The sequence below is a fragment of the Aquarana catesbeiana genome, linkage group LG06 (genome assembly GCF_042186555.1).
Source record: "Aquarana catesbeiana isolate 2022-GZ linkage group LG06, ASM4218655v1, whole genome shotgun sequence".
In the NCBI taxonomy this organism is placed as follows: Eukaryota; Metazoa; Chordata; class Amphibia; order Anura; family Ranidae; genus Aquarana; species Aquarana catesbeiana.
In genome coordinates, this window is record NC_133329.1 from 38,878,091 (window position 1) to 38,905,289 (window position 27,199).

General features: G+C 47.4%; 1 protein-coding gene across 47 annotated transcripts in view; it reads left to right on the forward strand.

Moving 5' to 3' along the window:
• The window catches only part of LOC141148329 (interferon-induced very large GTPase 1-like), a 420,233-nt gene that overhangs the window by 24,936 nt on the left and 368,098 nt on the right, over nt 1-27,199 (forward strand). The window contains exon 1 of one of the 47 annotated variants that reach the window (XM_073635657.1): nt 23,564-23,709. The exons of the other annotated variants lie outside the window; for them this stretch is intronic. The gene's annotated coding sequence lies outside the window, so the exon portion shown is untranslated. Of the gene's footprint in view, nt 1-23,563; nt 23,710-27,199 lie in introns of those variants that run through there. 47 annotated transcript variants of the gene reach the window in all.

Below are 27,199 nucleotides of genomic sequence, written 5' to 3' on the forward strand. Positions count from 1 at the left end.
GTGAGGGGAAGATGGTCCCCACCCTCCTCCATATCATTGCAGGGCGGAAGCAACGTCAAAACGTCACTTCCGCCCATAGCTCTCAACCACTTCCCTCCTGCGGACGTCATATGACAATGGCTGGGATAGGATCCTGGGAGGGCGTCAAGCAAGGCATCGTCAAACCCCTGCTAAAGAAGCCCAATCTTGACCCTAAAGACCCCAACCACCGCCGACCGATAACAAGCCTCAACACCGTCTCCAAGATTATGGAGAAAGCGGTAGTACAACAGCTACAACGCCATCTTGACACGCATCAACTTCTGGACACTCTACAATCAGGTTTCCGCCCAGGCCATGGCACGGAAACAGCACTTCTAAAAATATGGGACGATGCACTCGAAGCAGCAGATGACGGAGAATCGTATCTCCTGGTATTGTTAGACCTCAGCGCAGCATTTGACACAGTGGACCACAATACCCTACTTGTCCGGCTCACAGAAGTAGCAGGAGCCACAGAGTCTAGTCTAAAATGGTTTGCATCTTTCTTAGAGAATCACTCGCAGACAGTGAAACTAGGAGCATTTACCTCGGAAACCCGGGCAATCTCCTGTGGAGTCCCTCAGGGCTCCCCCCTGTCGCCAGTGCTATTCAACATTTACATCCACCCTCTCCTCAATATCATCAGAAAATCAGACCTCTGCTTCCACTCATACGCAGACGATACCCAAATCTACTTTCGGATCACCAGACAAAAAGACAACCATCAGCAACTAGAGAAATGCCTCACTTCAATAGATGACTGGATGACCATTAGTTCCCTCAAACTCAACGGGTCAAAAACAGACCTTCTCTACCTACACGCTAACCAAAATCCCAAAACCAAGACTCCATGGACACCCCCCACCATCTTCGGACAGATCATTTCTCCGAGCACCAAAGCAAAAAGTCTTGGTATTATCTTGGACTCAGAAATGACAATGGATGCGCAAATAGGATCAGTAGTTAGTGGATCGCACCATCTCCTCCGCAAGTTACGCAGACTCATCCCCTTCATCCCAGAAGAGGACAGAGCAGCAGTAGTTGGAACAACCATCAATTCCCGTCTCGACTACGCAAACTCACTCTACCTAGGATTACCCCGATATCAGCTTACACGCCTACAGGCCATTCAAAACGCGGCGGCAAGACTAATAACAGGAAAAAAACCCTGGGAGTCCATCTCCCCATCCCTGAGGAGCCTACATTGGCTAACGGTAAAGAATCGGATCACATTCAAGACGCTCTGCCTCACCCACAAATGCATACATGGAAACGCCCCTCAATACCTCCGAGAGAAAATAAAACATTACACACCGAATCGGAATCTGCGATCATCTAGCCAAAACCTCCTCCTCGTTCCCAAATACCGCTACAAAGCAAGGGGAGAACGAAGATTTGCAGTCCAGGGACCTTGGCTATGGAATTCTCTTCCGACTCACATCCGCATGGAAGAAAACCATCTGGCTTTCAGGAAAAAACTCAAGACCTACCTTTTCTAGTGAAGCTTGACAATACAATGCATCAGCGCCTTGAGGTGATTCAGTTCGCATTTGCAGCGCTTTACAAATCATTCATTCATTCATTCATTCATTCATTCATATGATGTTCTGGGCTTCCTGCCGCGTCACTCGGGAGCTGATGCGCGTGCCCAGCGGCCGCGATCCCCACCGGGCACCCGCGATTGCCCGTTAACAGAGCAGGACCGTGGATCTGTGTTTGTCTTCAGATTTACCAAAACCATGTAGTGCAAGGGCCTGCCTGATTGCATACAAATTGAAACTCTTAAGATTTTACCTCATATTATATGGTTATATAGTGTGTATGAGGCCTAAGTGTCCGATTTGTCCGCCGCAATATCGCAGTCCCGCTATAATTTGCTGATCGCCACCGTTAATAGTAGAAAAAAAATAAATGAAAAAATAAAAATATCCCATAGTTTGTAGGTGCTATAGCTTTTGCACAAACCAATCAATATACGCTTATTGGGATTTTTTTACCAAAAATATGTAGCAGAATGCATATTGGCCTAAATTGATAAGGAAATTTGATTTTTTTTTACATTTTTTTTCATTGGATATGTTTTATAGCAAAAAGTAAAAAATATTTGGGCTTTTTTTGTTTAAAGCGCAAAAAATAAACATCGCAGAGAAAGCTCTATTTGTGAGAAAAAAAAGGACAAAAATGTTGGGTAAAAATGGGTACAGCGTCGCACATCCACGCAATTGTGGCTTAAAGTAACGCAGTGCAGTATCGAAAAAAATGGCCTGGTCAGGAAAGGGTGAGAACCTTCTGGAGCTGAAGTGGTTAATAAGGTGACCACCAACTTCCATTCCAGCAGAACAATGGTGGCCCTGTGCTTTCATTCAGTCCTATGCATTCCATGCCCCTAATGTTGATTGGCATCTGCTCTGACCATTTAGCAGCTAAGACCAGGACTTCCCATAACTGTAACTGCTGGACAGTTTTTATGTGGAAAAATAAAGCTTTTACTGGCGGGATCAACAAATAATAAAATGTTTTCAGGAGGCCTCAGAAAAACAAACTCTGTTGTATTAATGCTGCTGACAGATTATATCATATATGTATTTTTGTTTTTACCAGAGTTCCACTTTAACATTTTAGTACAGACCATCTTTCTATTCTCTAGAATTTATTATGTGCATTTGTAAAATAACGGAAAATTTCCTATCAAATACTTACCATAATTTTCCTTTCCTGATGGACTCCATGGCAGCCTACGTATGTGTTAACCCCGCCTCTCCACTCCTATAGGACCCCACTCCCATAAAATTGTGCTCAGAGCCAGAAGCCGTGTTCCGTAACTAGCTTACTCATGACACCGGGAGGGAAATGCCATGCAGTCGATCAGGAAAAGAAAATTACGGTAAGTAGTTGATAGGAAATTTTCAGTTTTCCTGACAGACTCCATGGCAGCATACGTATGGGAACTACAGTAACTAGCCATACACCTCATGAGCAGGCAATGCTGAACCAAAGGCTTTAATTTGTACCGTCAACAGGCAGGACCTTCAAGCCAAAATAAACAGAGGATAAAGAAGCAGGCTCTACATAATAATGAGCCATAAATGTATTGATTGAGGACCACAAGGCTGCCCTACCAATTAAATTGGCAACCACATACTGCGAAGCTGCCCAAGATGTAGACACACTCCTGGTTGAGTGAGCCGTCACCACCTCCAAAGGAGCCAAGCCCTTAGCTCTGTGAGCCTGTCAGATGGCCTGGACAACCCATGCCACAATCGTCCTAGATGAGGCACGTTTCCCTTTGTTCTTTTCGGCAAAGAATAAACAGGCGTTCTAAAAGCCTGAAGGAAGCTGTAGCTTGCAGATATAACAATATCTGAGATTCCTAGAACCAAACAAAATCTTATACAAAGTTCACATTTGTTTTAGGCCCGGTTCACACTAGTGCGATGCCAGACATCGCATGTGATTCGCACCGCATTGCTGTTCTGATCACATGCGATGTCTGTGCGATGCGATTTCAGCCATACAAACTGTATGGCTGAAATCACATCACATTCACACCAAAATGGTGCAGGACCCTTTTTTTGGTCCGCGCTGGAACCGGATCGCATGGGTGTTCACACTTATGCGAACCGATTCCTGCACCATTTCACAGTTCGCACTGTGATCTGCTGACCAATCTGGGGTGTCGTTAACTTTACATTGACACCCGCAACGGTTCGCAGATCTCAGTGCGAACCACTGTGCGATTCGGGTGCAATGCGGGAACCCACACTGGATTTGCAGGGTTCTCGCATCGCACTAGTGTGAACCGCACTTACACTTGCCAAGTCACTCATAGTAGCGCAAAAGTCAGATCACTATTTGTAAAAGAAAAGCTACTGCTGAGAGTCAAACTCAGGATTCCCTGTTTAATAAATAGGTGTTATAACCTACTAAGCCACAACATGACCTCTCCCATGTCTAAAGGAGGCATGTTAGTACTGTAAAGGTTAGCAGAACAATTCCTTGGTTCCCATGAAAGATTGATGTATCCTTAAGATTTGAGTAGAGCATAGGTAACAGCACCACTCGCTCTGGAAAGAGCATTAAGAAAGGTTCTCCATGGCTGATGCTTCAGTTTCTGGGGGCATGTTTAAGGGCCACATTCTCCAGAGCGTCCACTTGACTATCGGATCCATGGACACCATATTGCCGATAATTTTAGATACTGAAAGGTGCGCAGGTGGGAAGAAGACAGGGCCAGAAGTATTCTGTTCCAGATCATTGGGGGCCAGAGGCAAAGTAATAGTGCACTTGATTATATCGAACTAAGCCTCGAGGTACACAAGAGCCTGAGAGGGCTCCAGGTGTTTTTTTCCTAGATTCAGCAGCCAGCCGAACTTGAGGAGCATTGAAAAGAGCCGAGCTCCGGGCTCCCAGCTGCCCTCTGTCTTTGGATAGTAGGAGAAGGTCATTCAAGTACCGATGCAAGTAAGCATCTTAGGTCTATAAAAACAAGCCAGTCACCTGGCTGGACCCCTATGGATCAGGGACAATGTCCCTATCATAAACTTCTCCTTTTTTAATAAAAATTGTTTTAGGTGCGTGAGGTCTATAATTGACCTCTGCAAGCCGTTCTTCGTGACCATAAAGAGGGGCAAGTATGTGCCCTGAAATCTTCTGCCTTCTGGGACTGACACAGCAGCAATTTTCGTCTTCAGAGACTTTACGTAAACATATATATAAGCCTCTTTACCTCGGAGTGAGGTAAATCTGTGGAAACAAGTCTGAGATGAGGAGGACATCTGAAAGACCATGTCCTGAAATGACCACTTTGACATTCCAGCAGTCTGTCGCCCAAACTCAGCTTCTCGGATACCCAAGTCAGGCTCTCTTAGCAGACATTTGAGTTGATACCTGGCCTCTTCACGAGCTCTTCCCAAAATCATGACCTGGTCTGTAAAGCGCGCAACCCCCGCACACTCTGAACTTTGTCTTCTAGACTATGTAACCATCTGGCCTAGCAGGCGTCGGTCCTGAGGCAAAACCCTCACTTGCCAACTGTGGCTCGGGTTATGGTGCTATTCAGCTTGTTGCCCAAATGATGAAGCTCCCTCAAATGGATCTTCCACCATGCCTGCTAGAGGCAGGATCAGCAAGCCAGGGCCAGGGCAATAGCGCTCACTTAGCCATAGCTAGCAAGAGCATTGCTACTATGTGGATGATGTCAAATGAAGCCTCATCATGGAAACTACCGCCTGCTCCGGCTCCTGAATTACTGGGTTTCTGGCCGATTCATGTGAAAATGTTTTGAATGCTGCGTCCACATTCTTCTTCCACATTTTCAGCACTTTAAACATGGCTAACAGAACCCAGGCAGACTTTCAGGCCAATCACTGCATCTTCTGAGGAAGAGCAACATGCTTACTTGCCTCATCAAGGCTTCAACTAAAGAGGCAGCCTTTCGATGCTTCACATCCTTGTCCCTGAATGGATAAAGCTTGGCCATCTTGCTCAGAAGGGAGGTATAACTCACGACCCTGCTCCACTCATCCAAAATGATGTCCCTTAGTTCTGTTAGGAATTGGGATGTTAGAAAGCTCTCTCTAGAGGTGTTTAAGGAACTTCCTCTTGCTTTGCAGGAAACTCTACAGGTTCTACTCATGTAAATGCCCCCTTCATTGCCTTGAGCAAAGGCGCCACAAGGGTAAAGTGACTCTCCCTCTGCCTCACTGTCTGAGGTCTTAACAGATGGATGGCTGGGTTGGGACGGTTCCAGTTCTTCCAGGCCGTCCAATTGGGAAAGCACACCATAACGGCTGTTGGACATTGCGTGTGGCTTGTACCCCACTCTTTAAGGGATTCTTGCACTATCCTTTTCTCCAACCGCTGGGGCATATTATGGCTCACACAGAGACTTGTCCTCTGGGACCTAAATCACATATCCCCAGCAGGCTCTTTCCTTGGAGTGGCTGACATGGCGGTGGGTGCAGTGCCTAGAGAAGGATTTAGAGCTTCTGCTATAAAGGCTGGACTTTGACGGTGACTTATGATGACTAAATCTGAACTAAATTATGACAACTAATGGAAGAATGTTGATGTTGTGACCTAATGAGGTCTTACTCATCTCATGACGTGTATTGTCAATCTGACCCAGAAGAACTCACTAAAAAAAAACACAAAACAGGGTAGTAAGGAAAAGGTTAAAAACCCAAAGGAGTGCCCAGGAAAGCAAGGAAAGAAAAGTGTTAAACACCCTCTCATACCTGCTATGCAATTGGCCACAAGGGGGGGGGGGGGGGGGCAGTGATACATCTGTAGTATGATTTGCACAGACAGCCAACATGCACAGGTGATAGAATCACACCAAGGCAGCACACAAGGGTGTTAATGCAGAGCATATACCTGTGATGATTGCACACAGCATTTGGGAAACTGCTGCAAGCTGCCCACAGAGTAAACCTAATATTAACAGTACTGAAAGCTGAGTGAATTTCTCCACTGTAATGATGCCATCGCCGCCCACAGCACGCATGAGTCCCTGGGCAGGAATAACCCAGGGACACTAGGCCTGAAAGAGAGAGCGGCGGCTTGGAATGCAGATGTGCTCCAGCCACCATAGGTTGGAAGACACTAAAGCCAGGGAAGAAAACAGACAAACAGATAAACACACAAACTGCTGCCATGGAATATGCAATATAAAGGTATACATTACCACGCACGGCATCCCCCACGACCACGCCCGGATCCAGAAGACGCTGCTGTTGCATGGGCCCAGGGTGTTTATGGCCACCTGCTCATAGCTAGGCTATTAGGCCATACTGCCGCTTTCCCTGCCAATGGCCAGGCTTAAGCTCTTCATGGCTCCACATCAATCGTCCTTCTCCACCAAGCTCATAGCTGGGGGCTGCTGGAGATTCAACATGGTGCCCCATCCATCACCCCTCTTCACCCTGCTCATAGCTGAGGACTGCTGGAGATTTTACATGGCACCGCATCCATGGCCCTTCTCCACCCCGCTAATAGCTGGGGATTGCTGGAGATTTTACATGGCACCGCATCCATCGCCCTTCTCCACCCCGCTAATAGTGTAACAAGAAATGCTGCGCTACCTAAAAACAATAGCAGCTAATAGTTAGCAACTACCACATCCACATTGATTAAGCACAGCCACTCACCATCCTGAGGATAGCCGTGTGTCCCTGTTGGAGCCATCTTAGAATTCCAGTGTCCGGTCCCATTGGTTGTTTATACAACACAAGCCTACGCTCTTGTAGGTTCAAACGCTCTGGTAAGCCTCCTAGTTTTTGGTGGTGGTACGTCTCACTTCAAACATACATCCTGCTCACCATTGTGATTTTTACATGAAGTCTTTGGACTCTTTTATATACAAATTTGAACTATATTTTGAGTAACTTTTCACTGGAACTTTTTCTGATAGTCATCACTAGTCACAGTTTTTTATTTCATATTTTTTATTTTTTATTTTTGATCATTGGGGTTCAGTACCCTTGTGTCTGATATTCGTGTTTAATCACGTTTTTTATATACAAGCGCTACACTATTTGTATATATCCACCCCGCTAATAGCTGGGGAATGCTGGAGATTTTACATGGCAATGCATCTAGCGCCCTTCTCCACCCCACTAATAGCTGGGGAATGCTGGAGATTTTACATGGCAATGCATCCAGCGCCCTTCTCCACCCCGCTAATAGCTGGGGAATGCTGGAGATTTTACATGGCAATGCATCCAGCGCCCTTCTCCACCCCGCTAATAGCTGGGGAATGCTGGAGATTTTACATGGCAATGCATCCAGCGCCCTTCTCCACCCCACTCATAGATGGGGGCTGCTGGAGATTCCACATGATGCCGCATCCATCACCCCTCTTCACCCCGCCAATCGCTAGGGATTGGAACTATATTTTGAGTCACTTTTCACTGGAACTTTTTCTGATAGTGATCACTAGTCACAGTTTTTTATTTCTTATTTTTTATTTTTCATTTTTGATCATTGGGGTTCAGTACCCTTGTGTCTGATATTCGTGTTTAATCATGTTTTTTTATATACAAGCGCTACACTATTTGTATATATCCACACCGCTAATAGCTGGGGGTTACTGGAGATTTTACATGGCACTGCATCCATTGCCCTTCTCCACCCCGCTAATAGCTATGGATGCTGGAGATTTTACATGGCAATGCATCCAGCGCCCTTCTCCACCCCGCTCATAGATGGGGGCTGCTGGAGATTCCACATGATGCCGCATCCATCACCCCTCTTCACCCCGCCAATCGTTGGGGATTGCTGGAGACGCTGCATGTCTTCTGGGGCACAGCTAGCCGAATGAACAGGCCTTGATTGTGGACACTTTATCCCAGGTAAGACTTCAACCATTCTGGTCCTTAGGAGGAGAGCAAAAAAGAAACGTGGCCTCTGGCTCTGAGCACAAATCTATGCTGTCATGGAGTCTGTCAGGAAATATGGTTTGTCCGTAAACCTTCAAAATTGTATCATGCTAATTATAAATACAAAAACATTTTTGGGAAGCAAAAGTGTTAATCCATGACAGAGTATTCCTAGATCATTATGGGTTGGATAAAGAAAAGGGCAGAGAAGATGCTTTTGGGTTGGTTCTATCTAAATAAAATGAACACTCATACACTTGTGTAGCCAGGAGGTGGCTATTATTGCATGCAATTCAAGGATAATGGGCAGTGCTGTTGATATGGAATTGTTTTGGCCTGGACTACATATGGTCATTTCTAAAGGTAGGGCAATGAGCAGAGCAAAGCATCATGGGATGTGTAGTTCAGAATGTTGGGGTTTTACTTCTAGAAGAACTTGTTTTAAGTACAACTACCAGGGGGGCGTGTCCGGATGCAGCAAGGAGCAGGACGTGTTTCAGAGCAGCTCCGCCGGCCCTGGCTCCATCCACAGCCATCCAGCCCTTAAAACCCACTCTTTTAAAAGCAAAAGGCTCCCCAAGCGTAGCAGGGAACCATCCTCAACAGGGGAGGAGGATATTGACCGAGACAGCAGCCCGAGAGCGAGGTAACAGGCCGGCATCTCCTCCTGAAGGCATTCCGCCATCTTGCGGCCTGCGGCGGCCTCGCGATCCCCGGCCTAAAGTGCCGCGCTCGGCGGCGGGGGGACCCCGGCGCTCCGCGCATCGGTCGCGCCTGGAGGTAAGAGGAGAAGTGGACCGGGGGAGACGGGCAGCTGCGACCGCACTGCTAGGATCCCCGGTCGGCACCACAACCCGGCCGCGGCCCGCCATCCTGCGGCCTGTGAAGCCCCCGCCATCCCCGGCCTCGGGTACCGCAATCGGCGGTGAGGGGGCCACCGCAAGTCTCCCATAAGAGCCACCTACCTGAAGGCGGCAGCGGGACCTGGAGACCACGAGAGGGGGCTGCAGGAAACTCCATAAAGGCCCTTGGTGGGCTCCATGCAGCGGCAGCCATCTTGGAGGCCAGGGCCTTAATTAACACTGTCCTGGAGTGCAGAGGTCTGGGGGAGAGAGTGGCCACCCGTCCTGGGGTCTGCCCAAGAGGGAACAAACAACAAAAGGACATTGTGAAATCGCTAAGCCGTCCCTCCCTCTCCCTCCCAGCCTGTATCCTACAGAACAGTCTGCAGATTCTACAACAAGGTACTGTTGCTGGGGGTGACACAACCGCGGTTTTCAGGGCCCGTACCCTTCCTGTGTCCTCTCCAATATTGTAAATCTTTAAAAGGGGTCACACACTGTACCACACTTACTGCTTGATTACCCCTGACCCTGCACACAGGCTCCATCACTCGCTTGCTCACTACTGCTTGGCGTAGGCCCCCTAACGCCTGCATGAAACACAGAAACTCCAAATCAAAATTTATCACAGGAGAGAGTCGTGACCTAGCTATGGAAACGTAAGAACGTGTCGTTGGGAGCTCTGCACTGAAACGGGCCGTGAATCACCCGTAGCACCGATCAGCTAAGCCATTCATTCATGCCAGGAGGCCGCAGGCGCCCACAGGTCACTGAGGAACGGAGGGGACCCGAAATCTCACACTACTTTCTGCGGCAGCAGCAGATTCCCTCACCGGCGAGACAGAGCAAGATGGCGCCACCTCGAGTCAGCACGGCGGGCGCTACACCCTCAAGTAAGAAGGGCGCTCCGGCAACTACCTCTGCAGCGGAGGAGGACTTTCCCCCCTTGCCACACAGAGTACCCTCTCCTATAGTATCCCCGGCTCTCACAACCGCTGACACGCCACTGCATCCAGAGAACGCTGATGACCTAAGCGGCCTAATTGAAAGCTCCCTAAGAGACATAGTGTCAGGTCTCCCCACCAAACAGGACTTAAACGCTATGGCCACCTCTATTGTTAATGCACTAACCAAAGAACTGCATGACCTAAAACAGCAAGTGGATGTTGTCGAGGAGAGAGTCACCACGATCGAAGCCTCCCAATCTACTACAGAAGCGCGCCTCACTACACTTGAGTCGGAGTATGGGGCCTTCCGCCGCCATCTTGTCGACGTTCAGCTACGCCTAGATGACGGCGAGAATAGAAGCAGACGGAACAATCTGCGCCTAAGGGGGATCCCAGAAGCCACCATGGGCCCAGACCTCAGATCCACAGTGGTCGCCATCTTAAACCAGGTCCTGGGCAAACCACCGACAGATGACCTGGAACTAGACAGGGTGCACCGTATACCAGGTCCCAGACCCCCACCCTCTGCACAGAGATCATCATCCGAACTAGACTCTCCCCGTGATGTACTATGCAGGGTGCATTTTTTCACTATCAAGGAGGACATTCTTCGCCTTGCCTGGGAAAAGGGCCCAATAGACTTTGACGGGGCTCACATCAGGATTTTCCCTGACATCTCCAGACAAACTCGCACCATGCAGGGGCTCATGCGACCCCTACTGGAAATCATCCGCGAAGCAGATGCCACCTACCGTTGGGGTCACCCCTTCCATCTCATCGTCAGGAGGCAGGGGGCGGAATTCTACGTCCGCACGCCAGACCAACTCCCTGCCCTCTTTCATTTCATCTCCAGGCCGGTGATCGAGGTGCCCAACTGGTTTGACTATCTGCTTTCCCAGAACTCACAAGGTCCAGCACCACCCAGACAACAGAGAGCTCGACGCCCAAGATCCCGCCCGCCAAACCGAGAAGACAGAAGAGCCCATCCAACAGTATCTGAGGACTAAACACTCACCACTTTTTGGTTCTTGGTAAGGCTTTCAGTACCTCTTATGGGCAGATGCCCCGCTCCTTCCCCCCCTTATGGTGATTTTTCCAGGAACATTCAAACCCATGCACCAGGACTCCCCCCCCCCCCCCCCCCTTTTTTTTTTTTTTTTTTTCTCTTATCCATGGGTTAACTCTCAAATATGGACGGGGGAAGAGGGAGGGGGGACGCATTGTTATAACTGTTTAAATGTGGTATTTTTGCTGTAGGCCAGACTTCATGCACTCCACCCGAGTTTATTTTATATGAACGTAGTCGATGAGGAGGAGGCTCATACATTCTTCTCATGAGCCAAATCTGGTCAGGCTGCCTTGGCGCACTGACAGCCGGGCGGTGGGGGCCCCCTCCTGGCCTTGTCCAGGAGAGGGGTGAGTTGACCCCCGGGGTCCTCGACCCCTAGCCGCCTCTGCAATGCGTCAACGCCAGTAGATCATGGCTGTTAGAGGTTTACTTAGTTGCACATACTAGCCTTAAACACAGTTACGTTTATGATTGTTATGCCCAGTTTTGTGGTAAATTACACCCTACTTATGATGGTTAATATATTGTTTTTTCTTAATGTTTCTGATTCTGAAGGCCCCCCATTCAGTGCATCTCCCTACCACTCCCAAAAGTACTCTCTCATACTGCTTGACTTGCTCACTTAAGTGTGAGCAAAAAATTTTTTCTTTTTTATTGTTGCGCACTTTGACGCACCGACCACCCCCCTTAGGGCGACCTCCCGATTGCTGCACAATCCCTTTTGTGCCTCGGCCGGGAGATCATAGCGTAGTCTCTTGACTAACTTAGATTGCTCCCTCCCTCCCCTCCCCCTTCCCCCCTCACCTACCCGCTCCTCTTCCTGCTCTGACTCTGTTTTCACCTTCTTTATTCCTCTCTATTCTCTGGTGCTGTTGCCCTCTAGCTGGGAGGGGACGTGAACCTAAACCAGAGGTGATTGTCCTCCTCATTCTGTCAACGATCCTCAGCGCCCGGGCCGCCACAATGGCTCTCCTAAAGGTGACCTCTCTTAATGTACGGGGCCTCAATATCCCGGAAAGGCGTTCCCAGCTACTAGCTGACCTACGCAGAACTAAAACCCAAATTGCCTTTCTACAGGAAACCCACTTTCATGGCGAGCATATTCCCAAACTGACTAACAATCTGTTCCCGACGGCATACCACAGCATCTCACCTATCTCCAAATCTAAGGGGGTTAGCATTTTGGTGGCAAAGTCAGTACAGTGGGAGTTCATGGCACAGCAGGCGGACCCTCAGGGCCGCTATCTCCTGATCAAGGGCAGGGTATCGGACATTCAGGTCACTCTTGCCAATATCTATTTCCCCAATGCCGACCATGCTCGGTTCCTACGCGGGCTGATACCCACACTACTTGAGTTCACGGAGGGGATGCTCATTTTCGGAGGCGATATGAACTTCGCAATGGACCCCCTGTTGGACACCTCACGGGGTGCCTCTCATCTCTCATACGCGCGCCTTAAACGTATTAGATCCGATCTTCAATCTCTTCGTCTGATGGACCCCTGGCGCCTCTTACACCCCAAGGATAGGGATTACTCGTACTTCTCACAAGTCCACCATTCGTACTCAAGATTAGATTACCTGCTCCTTTCCCATCAGGACTTGCCAAGGGTGGTGGACTCATCCATAGATGTCATTTCCTTTTCTGACCATGCCCCCATACACTTGACGCTCCACATGGGACCAATGTCTAAATCTCCACCTTCGTGGAGACTGAACGAATCACTACTTCAATCTGCAGAGACCCGCGCGGAGATCCAAGCCAAACTGCGGGAATATTTCGCACTTAATGTAGCCTCGGTCCCCAATCCCTTGGTGGTGTGGGAGGCGCACAAGCCAGTTATCAGGGGCATTTTGATAGGTATTGGGGCACGTCTCAAGAGGGAAAGAACCCGTAGAACTGAAGAACTTCTACTTCAGATTAAGACCCTCGAATGCACGCACAAGGCTAGCCTAGCACGCTCCGTATACCAGGAGTTACTTAAAGCACGTGAAGAGCTTCGCTCGCTTCTGTTGCATAAAACGAAAGAGAGGCTAGCATGGTCACGTCGTACAATGTACGAATTCTCTAACAAACCTGGCTCACTCCTAGCCAGAGCTTTACGCGGTCCCCGCACCAAAACTTTCATCCCCCACATTCTGTCTCCCACGGGTCGGAGGGTCTCTACCTCAACAGAAATAGCAGAGGAATTCCGTTCATTTTATAGCGGTCTTTATAACCTAGATAAAACTTCTCCCGGCGCCCCTAACCCTACTGGAGGATCCACTCCACATGAATATCTAGCTTCCTCAGGCATGCCATCTCTGCCGGCCGACACTGTGGAGGGGTTGGAAGACCCCATCACGGTGGAGGAGTTGGGAGTGGCAATGGCGAGCTCCAAGCCAAAGAAAGCCCCAGGCCCTGATGGCCTCACTTCAACTTACTTCAAAACATTTTTTGAGACGCTCTCCACACCGTTAGTGGCTGCACTTAACTCTATTACGAAAGGCAACTCCTTCCCCATAGACTCCCTTAGGGCATACATCTCTCTCATCCCCAAAGAGGGAAAGGACCCACTTAGGTGTGGAAATTACCGACCGATAGCTCTGCTAAACACCGACCTGAAACTATTTGCCAAGATCTTGGCAAACAGATTGCTCCCACATATACCAAATCTAATTCACAAAGACCAGGCGGGCTTTGTTCCTCAACGGGAACCACGCGACAACACAATTAGGGTGCTGAACCTCATACATGCCGCTAGGACCACGCGACGACCCCTTCTACTGCTGTCAACAGACGCAGAGAAAGCTTTCGACCGTGTAGATTGGACGTTTGTTAGAGCTACTCTCGAACACATTGGCCTTCGGTCGTCGATGCTCAGCTGGATCTTATCACTCTACTCTAGCCCCACAGCTGCGGTCAGGGTCAACGAAACCAGGTCCGGCTATTTCGACATTCGGAATGGTACCAGACAGGGTTGTCCCCTGTCTCCCCTAATCTTCATTCTCACCTTAGAACCCCTGCTCTGTAAGATACGGGCCAACCCCCACATAGAGGGCTTCCGTAAAACATCTGGAACCCACAAGGTCGCCGCATTCGCAGATGACCTTATCTTCTTCTTGGCTGACCCCATTGCCTCACTCCCCGTCTTGCTTCATTCTCTGAGGGAATACGGGGCTCTGTCCCTATTTAAAATAAATATGTCTAAATCCTCCATGCTCAATATCACACTGAGCTTGCAAAATACCCGACAATTGCGCCTGAACTACCAGTTCCACTGGGCAACCGATTCCATTCCGTACCTAGGTGTGGTCATCACCGCGGACCCCGCCGACCTGTACCAAGCAAATTTTGCCACTCTCCTACACAGACTTAAAACAGACCTGCAGCATTGGCACGCCCTCACTTTAACGTGGTTTGGACGCTGTAATGCCATCAAGATGACAGCCCTCCCAAGGATACTTTATCTTCTACAGGCCCTCCCCATACATCTCCCGCCCTCCTTCTTCAAGCGAATCGACGCACTCCTCCGAGAATTTGTCTGGTCACACAAGCCGCCACGCATAAAATTACAACTACTTTACTTGGCAAAACGCAGGGGAGGGGTGGGTTTACCAGACATAAAAGCCTACTACAGGGCAACGCATCTTACCAGATTGATAGACTGGTACTGTCACCTAGAGGCCAAACAATGGGTCACCATGGAGATGGAGGACTCAGACGGTACGGCCAGGAGTTGGCCGTGGCTTACCACTCCGATCCCGAAATCCATTGCCGAACACCCAACTTTGGGAAACACATTGAGAGTGATCAGAGAAACCTTTCGCAAAACCCAGATCTCACCTATCCCTTCCCCTATGGTGCCGATCCTGGGTAACCCTGACTTCATGCCGGGCTGCCAGGGGCCGATCTTTAGAGCCTTATCAGCGGGAGATAGATGGCCACACCTCCATGACTTCCTGGATCCCGGTGGCCAGCTCAAGACAACTGCGGGAATAGAAATCCTAGACAGGCCATTGGACTTCCTGAGTGGTCTCCAACTGCGTAACTTTTTGCGCCGAAGCGCCCGAACTCTAGGTCCCCCACGCCCACTTACGGAATTGGAACGTATCTGCCACCGCAGAGAACCCATACGCCACTTTTTATCCCTGATCTACCTCTCTTTGATCGCCCCGGCTGAAGGTTTTGTCCCCCCCTTCCTTACTAAATAGGAGACGGAACTGGGAGCGCATTTTGATGAAACACAAAGGGAAAAGATCTTACACTTTGCCCAAAAATCATCTCTGGCCACAAGGGTCCAGGAGACTTGCTACAAGATTGTGACCAGATGGTACAGAGTACCATCCACTCTTCACAGGTTTCTCCCGCAGGTGCCGGATCTATGTTGGCGTTGTGGAGCAGGAGAGGGAACAATGTTGCACATTTTCTGGGACTGTCCCAAGATTAAACCGTTCTGGAAAGAGGTGACGGATACGGTCGAACATCTGACGGGTGTCGCACTGGGGGGAGACCCCGGGGCCTGTTTACTGCACCTTTCTAGAAGTTCAATTAAGAAATATAAAGCCTCACTCACCATACATCTGCTTAATGCGGCCAAGGCCTGCATCCCTCTATTTTGGAGATCGGTAATCCCACCAACGAAGATTCAGTGGTATGCAAGGGTCAATGATATGCGGGACATGGAAGATCTTACGGCCACCCTGCATGACAGGGAGGAAGCCTTTTGGGAGACCTGGCGCCCCTGGCAACACTTCATCTACACCGAGGCCTACCTCCGGGAGATGACTTAATGCGGACACTCCTTGATACGAGGACCCTGCCTGGCTGGAGGGTGACACCGCCACCCTCCTCTCTTTACCTCTCTCTTCCTCTCCCCCTCCACTTCGCCTCTCATTCTCTCTGGCCTCTCCCCCCTTACTGTTTCCCGCTTTTCTCCCCTTCCCTCCCCTCCCCCTCCTCCTCTCTCCCTAGGTTCTCACACAACCCCCTATATTTTTTCGGTTAAGGGAAGATTAGATCAGATATGTTGAATATCATGGTATTCATTACTCTACGTTAGTTGCCCCTTGCCGGACTCTACTGATCGGCAGGGAATATCTCCACCCCCGGTCAGTGGAGAGCTTCTCAAGAGAAAAATCTTTGTTATCTTGGTTTATCTATATGCCTGTTGTCTAAGGATAAATACACGAGCCTTTAGTTTAAACGAGACATATCTCAGGGAACTGCTTGCAAACGGATAGTATGATAATCATAACATCAGACTTTCCCATACACTCAGGCTCTGTTTTCTTTATGCAGACCGTGTAAACTAGAGGAATGAATATGTGTTCACGTCTTTAGTCGACGGTAGTTTTCTGTTAAAGTCCTCTTCATGACTCTGTTTTATCTTTTTTTTTTTTTTTTATCATTCACTAAATGTTATAGATCTTGATAACATGTATATCACACTGTAACAAGCATTGTTGAAATAAAATAATGGAATTTAAAAAAAAAAAAAAAAAAAAAGTACAACTACCAGACTCCTGGGAGAGAAGAACAGAGTGCTGGGAGAGGAAGGTCCAGGCCTAAATGGCTCTCTTGGGACCCCGGCCCTGATCTGCCAGCAGGAACTCTCTGTCTGTGTATGTGCTGCAGCCAGTGCAAGAAAGAGTCATCAAGCCTCTCTGGACACGGTCTGGAGGCCACTCCTGCTCCATCCACGCTACCTGCACATCAGATCCAGGTGGGCCGCAGCGCAGTGCGACGAAGTTCGTATGCTATACCCTGAGCCAGGACCCGGAGGGAGATCCTGAAAAGCCAACACCATCTTCATCCCATCTGCAACCTCATTTATAGTATCGGTGAATGGCCACCTACCCATTTAATCTTATAGACACTGTATACAGACACCAGGGTGAGTTCCCGGGTCTGAGTGTACACCCGCTGTGCCCATTATGAGGGGTTCCCACCATCCCTGTGCTGTGCTGACTTCCTGGGGTTTTCACTTTTAGGTTCGTTAACTTTTCGTAACAATTACGGATGTTCGTTATGTATTTGGATCCGAAATTCGTAAACGAAATTTCGTACAGAATTCATATGCATAAAAATTCGTATTTCGGATTCGTACGAATGCACGAATTCCAGAAATTCGTACGAATTTTCGATTTGTACAAAACTAATCACACATGTCTAATGTACAATGGTGTCCAGGGAAACATCGATGGGGTCGGTGACCTAATGTGCCTTGGTAACCTAATATACGATCCTCATACACAGTTCTATATTGCCTCTGTGTACCTCGGTAGTAGTGGACAGCCTCCCAAATCCGTGAGCATGAAGTAAAAAGGAAAGGGGGACCCAAATAGTGAAGTATGTAAACACTGGGTAATTTATTGGGGTTACAGCTTTAACCACTTGCCGACCGCCTAATATACTGCGGCAGAATGGCACGGGCAGGCAGAATCACGTACCCATACGTGATCTGCCTTCCGCGGGCGGGGGGTCCGATCGGACCCCCCCCCCCGGTGCCAGCGGCGGTCGGCATTTGACTGGGAGCGTTGAGAGGGGAGGGGGAGACCATCCGATTGTGGCCCTCCCCTCGCGATCGCTCCCAGCCAATCAGAATCCTCCCCTGCCTGTGTGTAGTACACACAGGCAGAGGATGTGATGTCATCTCTCCTCGGCTCGGCAGTTTCCGTTCCGGCGCCGAGGAGAGAAGACATGTGAGTGCACAACACACACACACACAGTAGAACATGCCAGGCACATAAAACACTCCCGCCCCCCCCCCGATCGCCCCCCGATCCCCCCCAATCACCCCCCCCTGTCACAAACTGACACCAAGCAGTATTTTTTTTTTTTTCTGATTACTGCATGGTGTCAGTTTGTGACAGTTAGAAGTGTTGGAACAGTGAGTGTTAGCCCCCTGTAGGTCTAGGGTACCCCCCTAAGCCCCCCTAATAAATTTTTAACCCCTTGATCAGCCCCCCCCGTCACCAGTGTCACTAAGCGATCATTTTTCTGATCGCTGTATTAGTGTCGCTGGTGACGCTAGTTAGGGAGGTAAATATTGAGGTTCGCCGTCAGCGTTTTATAGCGACAGGGACCCCCATATATTATCTAATAAATGTTTTAACCCCTTGATTGCCCCCTAGTTAACCCTTTCACCACTGATCACCGTATAACCGTTACGGGTGACGCTGGTTAGTTCGTTTATTTTTTATAGTGTCAGGGCACCCGCTGTTTATTACCGAATAAAGGTTTAGCCCCCTGATCGCCCGGCGGTGATATGCGTCGCCCCAGGCAGCGTCAGATTAGCGCCAGTACCGCTAACACCCACGCACGCAGCATACGCCTCCCTTAGTGGTATAGTAACTGAACGGATCAATATCTGATCCGATCAGATCTATACTAGCGTCCCCAGCAGTTTAGGGTTCCCAAAAACGCAGTGTTAGCGGGATCAGCCCAGATACCTGCTAGCACCTGCATTTTGCCCCTCCGCCCGGCCCAGCCCAGCCCACCCAAGTGCAGTATCGATCGATCACTGTCACTTACAAAACACTAAACGCATAACTGCAGCGTTCGCAGAGTCAGGCCTGATCCCTGCGATCGCTAACAGTTTTCTTGGTAGCGTTTTGGTGAACTGGCAAGCACCAGCCCCAGGCAGCGTCAGGTTAGCGCCAGTACCGCTAACACCCACGCACGCACCGTACACCTTCCTTAGTGGTATAGTATCTGATCAGATCAATATCTGATCCGATCAGATCTATACTAGCGTCCCCAGCAGTTTAGGGTTCCCAAAAACGCAGTGTTAGCGGGATCAGCCCAGATACCTGCTAGCACCTGCATTTTGCCCCTCCGCCCGGCCCGGCCCAGCCCACCCAAGTGCAGTATCGATCGATCACTGACACTTACAAAACACTAAACACATAACTGCAGCGTTCGCATAGTCAGGCCTGATCCCTGCGATCGCTAACAGTTTTTTTTGTAGCGTTATGGTGAACTGGCAAGCACCAGCGGTCGTAGTCAAACCAGCACTGCAGTAACACTTGGTGACGTGGCGAGTCCCATAAGTGCAGTTCAAGCTGGTGAGGTGGCAAGCACAAGTAGTGTCCCGCTGCCACCAAAAAGACAAACACAGGCCCGTCGTGCCCCTAATGCCCTTCCTGCTGCATTCGCCAATCCTAATTGGGAACCCACCACTTCTGCAGCGCCCGTACTTCCCCCATTCACATCCCCAACCAAATGCAGTCGGCTGCATGAGAGGCATTTTTATGTCCTCCCGAGTACCCCTACCCAACGAACCCCCCCAAAAAAGATGTTGTGTCTGCAGCAAGCGCGGATATAGGCGTGACACCCGCTATTATTGTCCCTCCTGTCCTGACAATCCTGGTCTTTGCATTGGTGAATGTTTTGAACGCTACCATACACTAGTTGAGTATTAGCGTAGGGTACAGCATTGCACAGACTAGGGCACACTTTCACAGGGTCTCCCAAGATGCCATCGCATTTTGAGAGACCCGAACCTGGAACCGGTTACAGTTATAAAAGTTACAGTTACAAAAACAGTGTAAAAAAAAAAAAAACACATACAAAAATATAAAATAAAAAAAAATAGTTGGCGTTTTATTGTTCTCTCTCTCTCTATTGTTCTACTCTTTTTTACTGTGTTCTATTCTGCAATGTTTTATTGTTATTATGTTTTATCATGTTTGCTTTTCAGGTATGCAATTTTTTATACTTTACCGTTTACTGTGCTTTATTGTTAACCATTTTTTTGTCTTCAGGTACGCCATTCACGACTTTGAATGGTTATACCAGAATGATGCCTGCAGGTTTAGGTATCATCTTGGTATCATTCTTTTCAGCCAGCAGTCGGCTTTCATGTAAAAGCAATCCTAGCGGCTAATTAGCCTCTAGACTGCTTTTACAAGAAGTGGGAGGGAATGCCCCCCCCCCAACGTCTTCCGTGTTTTTCTCTGGCTCTCCTGTCTCAACAGGGAACCTGAAAATGCAGCCGGTGATTCAGCCAGCTGACCATAGAGCTGATCAGAGACCAGAGTGGCTCCAAACATCTCTATGGCCTAAGAAACCGGAAGCTACGAGCATTTTATGACTTAGATTTCGCCGGATGTAAACAGTGCCATTGGGAAAGTGGGAAAGCATTTTATCACACCGATCTTGGTGTGGTCAGATGCTTTGAGGGCAGAGGAGAAATCTAGGGTCTAATAGACCCCAATTTTTTCAAAAAAGAGTACCTGTCACTACCTATTGCTATGATAGGGGATATTTACATTCTCTGAGATAACAATAAAAATGATTTAAAAAAAAAAAAAAATGAAAGGAACAGTTTAAAAATAAGATAAAAAAAAAAAAAATAATAAAGAAAAAAAAAAAAAAAAAAAAAGCACCCCTGTCCCCCCTGCTCTCGCGCTAAGGCGAACGCAAGCGTCGGTCTGGCGTCAAATGTAAACAGCAATTGCACCATGCATGTGAGGTATCACCGCGAAGGTCAGATCGAGGGCAGTAATTTTAGCAGTAGACATCCTCTGTAAATCTAAAGCGGTAACCTGTAAAGGCTTTTAAAAATGTATTTAGTTTGTCGCCACTGCACGTTTGTGCGCAATTTTAAAGCATGTCATGTTTGGTATCCATGTACTCGGCCTAAGATCATCTTTTTTATTACATCAAACATTTGGGCAATATAATGTGTTTTAGTGCATTAAAATTTAAAAAAGTGTGTTTTTTCCCCAAAAAATGCATTTGAAAAATCGCTGCGCAAATACTGTGTGAAAAAAAAAATGAAACACCCACCATTTTAATCTGTAGGGCATTTGCTTTAAAAAATATATATATAATGTGTGGGGGTTCAAAGTAATTTTCTTGCAAAAAAAAAATATTTTTTTATGTAATCAAAGTGTCAGAAAGGGCTTTGTCTTCAAGTGGTTAGAAGAGTGGGTGATGTGTGACATAAGCTTCTAAATGTTGTGCATAAAATGCCAGGACAGTTCAAAACCCCCCCAAATTACCCTATTTTGGAAAGTAGACACCCCAAGCTATTTGCTGAGAGGCATGTCGAGTCCATGGAATATTTTATATTGCGACACAAGTTGCGGGAAAGAGACAATTTTTTTTTTTTTTTGCGCAAAGTTGTCACTAAATGATATATTGCTCAAACATGCCATGGGAATATGTGAAATTACACCCCAAATACATTCTGTTTCTTCTCCTGAGTACGGGGATACCACATGTGTGGGACTTTTTGGGAGCCTAGTCACGTACGGGACCCCGAAAACCAAGCACCGCCTTCAGGCTTTCTAAGGCTGTAAATTTTTGATTTCACTCTTCACTGCCTATCACAGTTTCGGAGGCCATGGAATGCCCAGATGGTAAAAAGCCCCCCCCAAATGACCCCATTTTGGAAAGTAGACACCCCAAGCTATTTGCTGAGAGGTATAGTGAGTATTTTGCAGACCTCACTTTTTGTCACAAAGTTTTGAAAATTGAAAAAAGAAAAAAAAAATGTTTTCTCGTCTTTCTTTATTTTCAAAAACAAATGAGAGCTGCAAAATACTCACCATGCCTCTCAGCAAATAGCTTGGGGTGTCTACTTTCCAAAATGGGGTCATTTGGGGGGGTTTGTGCCACCTGGGCATTCCATGGCCTCCGAAACTGTGATAGGTAGTGAAGAGTGAAATCAAAAATTTACACCCTTAGAAATCCTGAAGGCGGTGATTGGTTTTCGGGGCCCCGTACGCGGCTAGGCTCCCAAAAAGTCCCACACATGTGGTATCCCTGTACTCAGGAGAAGCAGCTGAATGTATTTTGGGGTGCAATTCCACATAGGCCCATGGCCTGTGTGAGCAATATATAATTTAGTGACAACTTTTTGTAATTTGTCATTATTCAATCATTTGGGACAAAAAAAAATGAATATTCAATGGGCTCAACATGCCTCTCAGCAATTTCCTTGGGGTGTCTACTTTCCAAAATGGGGTCATTTGTGGGGGGTTTGTACTGCCCTGCCATTTTAGCACCTCAAGAAACGACATAGGCAGTCATAAATTAAAGGCTGTGTAAATTCCAGAAAATGTACCCTAGTTTGTAGGCGCTATAACTTTTGCGCAAACCAATAAATATACACTTATTGACATTTTTTTTACCAAAGACATGTGGCCGAATACATTTTGGCCTAAATGTATTACTAAAATTGAGTTTATTGGATTTTTTTTAGAACAAAATGTAGAAAATATCATTTTTTTTCAAAATTTTCGGTCTTTTTCCGTGTATAGCGCAAAAAATAAAAACGGCAGAGGTGATCAAATACCATCAAAAGAAAGCTCTATTTGTGGGAAGAAAAGGACGCAAATTTCGTTTGGGTACAGCATTGCATGACCGCGCAATTAGCAGTTAAAGTGATGCAGTGCCAAATTGTAAAAAGTGCTCTGGTCAGGAAGGGGGTAAATCCTTCCGGGGCTGAAGTGGTTAAGGTACTCACATAACAAACAGGTAAAAAACAAGATAAAAAAAAAAACGAGCAGCGAGCTCTAGGGGTGCTGAAATTAATCGCTGCATCACGATTCGGGGGTCCCCGATGCGGCATCGATGCATGCGACCCCAAAAATCGATGTCGGGTGACTTCATCCCGACTTGCCCCGCCCCTCCCGGAAGAGCACTCTGAGCATGTCTGTCAAAATAGATTTTTACAATAAATGCATAGTTGTAATGTATTAAGTGGCCACTTCTGTATGTTTTTTTTTTTTTTAAATATATGCAGCTTCATACCTTATTTCTTATTCTGACAGTGTATATAACTGTATATCCCGCTCATGTGACTGCCAGGTCCGGTGTTCTGCCATATAGTGTCCTCGTATCAAATAGTGTCCGCCTCGTACTGCGCAGGCGCAGCGCCTGCGCAGTACGGAGGAGCAGGAGATGCCGAAAATGCCCGAAGTTGATCAGCTGACCATCAGCTGTACACGGCGCTCGGGCACTTGTTAGCGATGGCAGTGTAAGAGGGCCCCTCGCGGGCTCGCTTCGCTCGCCACGCTTCGGGCACGGCCTCGCTGCGCTCGGCAAATATTTATTCTAACTCTATGTCCACTTGGATAGTAGGGAATGATCCTGGACATAGGGTAAGAATAAATGCGCAGGCGCCGTGTACAGCTGACGATCAGCTGTTGAACTTCGGAGACTTTCGGCGTCTCTTTTGTCCTCCGTACTGCGCCTGCGCAGTACAGGGAGGACACTATATGATAGGGGACTGAATTCGATAAGACACCGGCCCCCCTCTCTGCTCTCACGTCTCTCGTAACGTCAGCCCCGCCCGCCTCTCTTCTGATCTGATAGCTACAGTCGGTGAGCGGGGCTGAGAAATCCCATTGACGTCAGGAGAGATGTGAGACTAGAGGAGAGAGGCGGGCCGGACCGAGCAGAGCAGTCACAAGTCACATGAGCAGCATATACAGTTCTACACAGACTAAAAAAGAAGGTATGAAGCTGCATATATTTTAAAATGTACATACAGCGGTGGGCACTTTTACAACTGCATTTATTACCACACTTACTTATACTGGCTCCTACACGTGCTCTGTGCTGACACATTTGCCGGCTCCCCCCTTTGCACATTCCACTGTGTTAACACCTAGTGTGCTGGAAATTTGCAAACAAGGGAACCCAGAGAAATGCCATCACAGTGACAGTACAGGAACTTCACAGGGCTGTTTGTCAGTTGTGGATTGTAATCCCTCCTGACCTCACAGCAGCCATGTGTGTGAATTCCTGTACCCTGTAGTGCATCGGATTAGTGCACTTAGAAAAGCGGAGTTCCAACTGTTTTTTTTAGTTTATTAAAAGTCAGCAGCTACAAAAAGTTTAGTTAGTTAGACTTAATAAAAAGACACTCACCTGTCCCACGGTTCAGCGATGTGGCCACCCAAACCCTCTATTTTTTCTCCTGCCTGTCCACGGCGCTGGAGTCCCACTAAGAGAGGACACACACTCCTCTCCCCAAAAAAAAATTACATGCCAAATGTGGCATGTCAGAGGGCGAGGAGTGCTTAAAGTGGAAGTTCCAATTTTGGGTGGAACTCCACTTTAAAGAAGTGAGGTTATTTTTAATTCAAAGAAAGAGGTCCAGTAAATTTTTTGTTTATTAAAAGTCAGCAGCTACAAAAACAGTGTATCTTCTGACTTTTAATAAAAAGACACTCACCTGTCCCACAATCCAGCGACGTGGCCACCCAAACCCTTCATTCTTTCCCCCGCCTGTCCACGGCGCTGGCAATACTACTGTGGGCAGCCGGCTGTGACAGCTTGCAGCTTCACAACCGGGTGCGCATGTCTCACTGAGCTGTCCTGCATAGCCAGGCAATCTTCTGGGACCTGTGATGTGTCCCAGAAAATTGCAGGGTGGAAGGGCCGCCTAGGCGGTCCAAGCGGAAGTGGGAGCTCGTCGGTAATCGTGATGCATCGCGGAATCGAATCGTTGACCAGATAATCGTAATCGAATCGAATTGTGAGACCAGTGAAGATGCGCACCCCTAGCGAGCTCGTGGCCTGACGTCACTTCCGGGTGCCCTTGGAAAGGCGAAATGGAACAGTTGATATACTTACTAGAAAAACTGAATAGTAATGATAGAAATATCAGACTAACATGGGACATTAGTTAGAAGACCATATCTTTTCTAGATTTAGAAATTAGACAAGAAGATGGAAAAATAAGCTCAAAGACACACTTCAAGAATGTCGATAAAATTAGTTATCTTCCCTTTGAGAGCTGTCACCAGTACACTTAGGGGTGTACTCACTTTTGTTGCCAGTGGTTTAGATATTAATGGCTGTGTGTTGAGTCATTTTGAGGGGACAGCAAATTTATACTGTTATACAAGCTGTACACTCACTACTTTACATTGTAGCAAAGTGTCATTTCTTCAGTGTTGTCACATGAAAAGATAGAAGAAAATATTTACAAAAATGTGAGGGGTGTACTCACTTTTGTGAGATGCTGTATATCTGGCCTAGTTTTATGCTCTTCTATTGCTCTGGTTTGATTATAACCTAGCTTCTATGTAGACACCAGTTGGAAAATGGCCACCGCTTATGTTTACTATTGATAGACTATGAAAATGGCCGCGGCTATAGAATGTTCAGAATATCTACTAGAAAATGGCTGCTATATGTTTTTATACATGGAGTCACCTTTTACCATGGAGTCACCTTTAACCTTTTTTGTCTCTCCATAATCTTTACAAGTGACTAGTGTTGTTTAACTTAGGGGGTCTTCTTTCAGCTATCTGGGACTCTGCTTACAGAAGCCTGTCAAGTTCTAAATACAACAGTTTACTAAATGTTTTGCTAGTTGCCTTAGTATTAAGTGCCTGTGGGCTGAGGTACAGAAAAGAATGGTCTGATCATACCTTCCAACATTTTGAGATGGGAATGAGGGATACCTACTAGCAAACATACAGGTGAAAGCCAGTAAATTAGAATATTTTGAAAAACTTGATTTATTTCAGTAATTGCATTCAAAAGGTGTAACTTGTACATTATATTTATTCATTGCACACAGACTGATGCATTCAAATGTTTATTTCATTTAATTTTGATGATTTGAAGTGGCAACAAATGAAAATCCAAAATTCCGTGTGTCACAAAATTAGAATATTGTGTAAGGGTTAAATTTTGAAGACACCTGGTGCCACAAACTAATCAGCTGATTAACTCAAAACACCTGCAAAGGGCTTTAAATGGTCTCTCAGTCCAGTTCTGAAGCCTACACAAACATGGGGAAGACTTCAGATTTGACAGCTGTCCAAAAGGCGACCATCGACACATTGCACAAGGAGGGAAAGACACAAAAGGTTATTGCTGAAGAGGCTGGCTGTTCTCAGAGCTCTGTGTCCAAACACATTAATAGAGAGGCAAAGGGAAGGAAAAACTGTGGTCAGAAAAAGTGTACAAGCGATAGGGATCACCGCGCCCTAGTCAAGATTGTGAAAAAAAACCCATTCAAAAATGTGGGGGAGATTCACAAGGAGTGGACAGCTGCTGGAGTCAGTGCTTCAAGATCCACCACCAAGAGACGCTTGAAAGACATGGGTTTCAACTGCCGCATACCTCGTGTCAAGCCACTGTTGACCAAGAAACAGCGCGAAAAGCGTCTCACCTGGGCTAAGGAAAAAAAGAGCTGGACTGCTGCTGAGTGGTCCAAAGTCATGTTTTCTGACGAAAGCAAATTTTGCATTTCCTTTGGAAATCGAGGTCCCAGAGTCTGGAGGAAGACAGGAGAGGCACAGGATCCACGTTGCCTGAAGTCTAGTGTAAAGTTTCCACCATCAGTGATGGTTTGGGGTGCCATGCCATCTGCTGGTGTCGGTCCACTCTGTTTCCTGAGATCCAGGGTCAACGCAGCCGTCTACCAGCAAGTTTTAGAGCACTTCATGCTTCCTGCTGCTGACCTGCTCTATGGAGATGGAGATTTCAGGTTCCAACAGGACTTGGTGCCTGCAAACAGCGCAAAATCTACCCGTGCCTGGTTTACGGACCATGGTATTTCTGTTCTAAATTGGCCAGCCAACTCCCCTGACCTTAGCCCCATAGAAAATCTGTGGGGTATTGTGAAAAGGAAGATGCAGAATGCCAGACCCAACAACGCAGAAGAGTTGAAGGCCACTATCAGAGCAACCTGGGCTCTCATAACACCTGAGCAGTGCCAGAAACTCATCGACTCCATGCCACGCCGCATTAATGCAGTAATTGAGGCAAAAGGAGCTCCAACCAAGTATTGAACATGCTCATATTTTTCATTTTCATACTTTTCAGTTGGCCAACATTTCTAAAAAATCCCTTTTTTGTATTAGCCTTAAGTAATATTCTAATTTTGTGACACACGGAATTTTGGATTTTCATTTGTTGCCACTTCAAATCATCAAAATTAAATGAAATAAACATTTGAATGCATCAGTCTGTGTGCAATGAAT